Source organism: Rattus rattus, chromosome 9 (assembly GCF_011064425.1).
Source record: "Rattus rattus isolate New Zealand chromosome 9, Rrattus_CSIRO_v1, whole genome shotgun sequence".
NCBI lineage: Eukaryota > Metazoa > Chordata > Mammalia > Rodentia > Muridae > Rattus > Rattus rattus.
The window spans coordinates 61,665,394-61,671,393 of record NC_046162.1 but is presented as its reverse complement, the minus strand read 5'-3'; positions in this window follow the sequence as shown (position 1 = coordinate 61,671,393).

Here is a 6,000-nt window from a genome sequence, read left to right as displayed (position 1 = left end):
CCGCCATGATTTCCGGGAAGGGGGGTGGGGCCAGAGGAGAATGCAGTTCCTGCTTGACCACTTAGTGTCATTCCCACTGCATCCAGGGAGGATGGGTGAGACCAACCGGCCTGAGGATCTAGAACAGAGGCACTGGGATCAAATCTCAAGGTTGTAGAATGGACCTGGCCTCCCAGGAGGCCAGCCTGGGAGGAAGAATCGGAGATAACTCTGGTTGAAGCCCCTAGGAGTGTCTGGCAGGACTGGGTGGTGGGGAGTGGTGGGACCTTTGATGCTCACAGGGGAACCCCTCGCAGCGATGGCCACCTGCAGGGTGCAAGGTACAGGCCCCGCAGCATTCTTCCCACCTGATCCTTGGCGTCCTGACCTGCGAGTTCTTGCAGGGGTGGGCTGCCCTACAGCCGACCTTGTGTCCAGACTCCGGGAAGTGGGCAGAAGAGATAGGCTTATAGGCACTGGCCGCCGGTGCCAGCCCAGGTTTCATTCCCGCCCTTCCCCGCTGGTGTTCCGGGTCACCCTCTATGCATCCCGCAGCAGGTTCTGCTCCGCTGCAACCCCGCCCCAGTCTGACTCAGGAGCCTGTCCCCTTCCCGTGCCTTACCAACTAAGACTTCCAGGAGGGTTTTCCTTCCCTGCCCACAGTCCAATTTTAGCCATCTGCTTCCTGTGAGCCAATGCCGTTCCAGCGCACGGCTAGTGAACAGCTGGACCTGAGGAAATCACTGTGCCTCCCTGTGCCCAATGTTTTTCAAGCATTGGGAATATTGGGTTCATGAACGATAGCAAAGAACTCAGTGCATTTCCACAAGACCCTGCACGCAGTATATGCTGACGGACTAAATAAGTGAAGGGACAGAAGCCGCTTCCAGACTCGCACCTTAAAGCCCTGGGGTCTCTGGGGATTTCCCAGGCATCCTAGGCTGTTGTAGCCATCTGCTTACTGGCCTGAGGACATCACGTTGTTCCTTTCAGTTCTGATCTGAGACTGGGGCCGCCTGTGGGTGTTTTATTCACACTAGCTTTCCTAGAAGCCCAGGGACTAAGGCAAATCCTGGTGAGTTCTACAGTTCTCTCTTGCTGGAAAGGAAAAAACCCTATCCGTCCACGTGAAGTTCGCACCCTGTCCAAGGCTTAGGTCCGGGAAGAAGGTAGTTCACAGATTCCGTCTGACTTCCGTCTCACCCACTGATCTGTCTGAAGGCTACTGAATCTTTCCAGAACAACCGCGTGTCATGTTGATCCAGTTAGAGGCTACTGGCTCGGCATAAGTGAGAGCTTGAAATGGAATTTTCCAGGAGTGGCAGCAACAGGCTGCAGGTGAACTTGTCTCCCTGGCTTGAACTTGTGTCCTGATAAAGCTGAGCGTCACAGCCTGCCTGCACGGCCGAGAGGGCTGAAATACTTACAGTTATATCAGTCTGAATATGGCTCCAGTTGCCAACTGGCTGACCTCAGCTAAGTGACCTCGGGTCACTGTAGATACAAATTACTCTCTGAACTCCCTGTCCCCATTTGCTGTGTGGGAATAAGAATAGCTCTAGACCAGTGGTTCTCAACCTGCGGGTCTCGACCCCTTTGTGGGTCAAATGCTCTTTTCAAGGGGGTTGTCTAAGAACAGATATTTACACTGTGGTTCTTAGCAGTAGCTAAACTGCACCTATGAAGTTACAACAAAATAATTTTATGGTTTGAGGTTACTACGGCATGGGGACTGTTGTTTGTTTGTTTTTTTTTTTTTTTTTCGTTTTTTTTTTCGGAGCTGGGGACCGAACCCAGGGCCTTGTGCTTCCTAGGCAAGCGCTCTACCACTGAGCTAAATCCCCAACCCCTATGGGGACTGTTGTTAAAGGGTCAGAGCATTAGGAAGGTTGAGAACCACTTGCTCTCGGCCAGAGTTTCTGAAAGCCAATCATTATTCAATAAAAATTCAGAACTTGGGGCTGGAGAGATGGTTCAGAGGTTAAGAGCACTGACTGCTCTTCCAGAGGTCCTGAGTTCAATTCCCAGCAACCACATGGTGGCTCACAACCGTCTTTAATGGGAATCAATTGCCTCTTCTAGTGTGTCTGAAGACAGCTACAGTGTGCTCATAAAATAAATAAACCTTTAAAAAAAAATTCAGAACTTTTTTTTTTTTTTTTGAGAGGTCCTGACCCTAGGCTGTCCTCCAGTCCTGGCTCCTGTCCTCTATCATCCTCCTGCCTCAGCTTCCTAAATAGTTAGGACTTACTTTTTTCTGGAACTGGAGACCCAGTGTCTTAGTCAGGGTTTCTATTCCTGCATAAATCATGACCAAGAAGCAAGTTGGAGAGGAAAGGGTTTATTCAGCTTACACTTCCACATTGCTGTTCATCACCAAAGGAAGTCAGGACTGGAACTCAAGCAGGTCAGGAAGCAGGAGCTGATGCAGAGGCCATGGAGGGATGTTACTCACTGGCTTGCTTCCCCTGGCTTGCTCAGCTTGCTCTCTTACAGAACCCAGGACCACCAGCCCAGGGATGGCACCACCCACAAGGACCCTCTCCTAGGGATCACTAGTTGAGAACATGCCTTACAGCTGGATCTCGTGGAGGTATTTTCTCCAAGGGAGGTTCCTTTCTCTATGATGACTCCAGCTTGTGTCAAGGTGACACAGAACCAGTCAGTACATCCAGTGATAGAAAAGCCCAAAAAAGGCCTGTATTCGTGGAGCTGATAGTTTGGTTTGGTTTTCTGTGCATGTATACAGTGTGTGTGTGTGTGTGTGTGTGTGTGTGTGTGTGTGTGTGTGTAGTATGTATATATGAGCAGTGTGTGTAATATGTGTACGTATATTTGTATAGTATGTGTGTGTATGTGTAGTGTGTGTATGTAAAGTGTGTATTTGTAATATCTGTGTATATAGCATGTTTGTAGTATGTGTGTATGTATAGTGTGTAGATGTGTATAGTATGTGTAAGTGTACAGTATGTGTGTGTAGTGTGTGTGTGTGGTGTGTGTGTGTGGGGGCATACACTCATGTATATCTTCTCAATTGCTCTCCTTTTTTTTTTTTTAAGTTTTTGACACAGGGGCTTATTATGCAGCTCTGCTGATCAAGAACTCACTACATAGGTCAGGCTGGTATTGAACATGAAGATCTTCCCATTCTGCCTCCCAAATGCTGGGATTGAAGGTATATGCTATCACACATGGCTTATTTTTAAATTTTTATTTATTATTGTTGAAGGAGTCGGGGGTGCCATGCCATGGAATGTGCATGGTGGTCAGAGGACAATTTTGTGGAGTTTGTTTTCTCCTTGCACCTCTATGTGAGTTCCAGGGATTGAACTCAGGTCCCAGGTTTGTCTTTACCCCCTGAGCCATCTTGCCAACCTCTTCACCTAATGCTGACAGGGTCTCTCATTGAACCGGTACTCGCCCGTTGGCTACGGTTGCGGGCCTTCAAGTTTTAGGGAATCCCCCTGCCTCGTGCATGCTGCTGATGGCCTGAAATCAGGTCCTGAGCCATCTCCCCAGCCCAGACCTCTGTTTTACTGGCAAAAGATAGTAGTAAACAAGTTATTAAAGAAGAAAATGGTCCACTGGTCCAGTGGTTTAGTGGGTGTATTGGGGCACAGAACCCTGGACACAACACTTCCAAGAAAGGAGACTCCACCATGCAGCCTCCCTTCAAGCTAACTACAGCCATGTAACTAAGCCTTGATCTCAGAAGACATCCTTAGAAAGAGGGTGAATGTTTTCTTTACCCCTGTCAGGCAGGCATGCAGAAGGGACAAGTGAAGTCCAAGCAGCCACACAGGACCAAGTGGGAGAAGCTACTTGCTAACAATGATGAGTGACAGGAAGTCCTGCAGAGCACCATTGCATTCTGGGACAGCCTATCTCCAGACTTCTGTATTAGAGAGAAATAAACTTCTATCTTGTTTAAGCCACAAAGATTTTCAGGATTTGCTCATTTTCAACCCATTGTGAATTTCCTTGAAACAGTGACAGACTGGCACGGGGTTGTATCCAACTGAGTAGTCAAAAAAAAGGAGGGTTCCGTTGAACTGAGGCCTGAATGGTGAGTCAGAGCTGGTGTTTGACACAGGAGCAGTATCATGATTGGCATTTCTTGTTATTTTGTCTCCCCCCACCCCCGGAGCTGAGAACAGAACCAAGGGTTCTGTACTTGCTAGGCAAGCGCTCTACCACTGAGCTAAATCCCCAACCCCATGATTGGCATTTCTAAAAGGTCATTTGACTTGGCTTCTGGCAGCCAAACTGTAGGAGCTGGGGAAGTATAAGGCCACTTGGGAGACCCTTGACTGATTGGAAATATGAGAGCTTAGGGAAGACTAGTAGCACTAGAGAGGCAAGGAGGAATGGGCTGAGGAGCGGTGTGGGGGCAAGGAGAGGAAACAGTCAGAGAAACAGCTGTTGGGGAGGGGGTGAGGATGGAGGGGGCTGGAGGAGGCCCAGGGTGTCTTCTCCATGGCTTAAGAAATGGTTGGAAGTAAGTGAGACTGCCACTATGACATTCAGATGACCTTTCTTAAACACTGTTGTCTCAAATATGCTTTGTCAGTGTGACAGGGGACCCAGTTCTGCCCAGATCCCATTCAAGTCCACAAAGACATGGACCGTGGAGCCAGGCATACATCTGGAGACCCAGTGTCTTGGAGGCCCAGGACAGAGGATGAAGAGCACGAAGCTTATGGAGTGAGACCCTGTCTCAGAAACCACTAACAAATTGGCAGTCCAGGCCAAAGCGGAGGGCTGAAAACCATGGTCTCTGTCCTCAAAACTCATGGTCCCTGGAGCAGAGAGTCACCTGCACACCACAGAGGGGTGAGGGCACCCAGCACATCTGGGCTGAGCTCCTCCCTCCCTCTATCCGGGGGCAGAGCCAGGAGCACACGTGTTGATCCTTGAAGGTCACAGCTTTAGTTCAGTTGGTTTGGGACTGGGGATGAAGGGTAGCTCGGGACAAGCAGAGGAACGTGAAAAGTCCAGAGATCAAGAGAACAGAGAATGTTCCCGGGAGGGCATGTATCCAATGAAGAGAGCCTAGAACTGGGTCTGGGGTTCCTCAAGCAGATCCTATGTTCTCTGAGCCAGCCTGAGCCAGCCAAGCCCTCTCCTGTCCCCTTAGGAAAGCAGTAGCTCCCCACCCCTGCCCCCACAGCTCACTGGACCCTGAAGAGCAACCCGACTTGTGTTTGTTCTGAAGAGGCCAGAGCTACCTATCTGCACGGACCTGGCCCCGCTGCCCCGCCTAGATTCCTCCTCTTTCTTCTCAGGTCCAAGACCCAGCTGAGGGTTCTGGCCAGGCAGATGAGGGGACCCAGAGCTCTGAAGGAATAGAAAGAATGGCCTTTCTGGTCCCTTGGCCACTCCCAACTCCTCACCTTGTTCCCTCAGGAGAGGAGGAGCCATGAGATTGTGTGCATCTCCTGTCAGCTTCTGTCATCATCCCCTGAGACTCTGTCTTGTTGGTCCTTTACCTCTCTGGTCGTGTGTGTGTGTGTGTGTGTGTGTGTGTGTGTGTGTGTGTGTGTGTGTGTTGTTATTCCACTCCCTCTCCATCTTTGCCCCTCCCAAGTGTCATTGTCATCCTGTCCAAGTTCCCCCTTCTCATCCTGTGTCCTATCCGTGTCCCTTTCTGTCCCATCCGTGTCCCTTTCTGTCCCATCTGTCCTGTTCTGTGTCCTTCTGCTCCCTGTCTGGGTCCCCCCAACCCCATACACATACCTGGATTCCTAGCTCCTTTTTCCCCCTAAGGAAGTTCTTCAGAGCTGGGCTCAGATTACTCCCTGGGGACAACTAGTACCTCCCCAGTGACTTATCTCTCTAGTTCCTCGCCACTCTTTATCTACCACATCTCTTGTTGCCACACTCCGTGGTTATTGTGGAATGGTATCATCTACCCTGATAGACACCAGCTCCTAAGGACGGGTGATTTGAGGACTCCAGCTCAGGCATCCATCTTCCCAGGAGATCTTTCACCCTCAGTAACGTCTCAACCCAGCCTCGTTC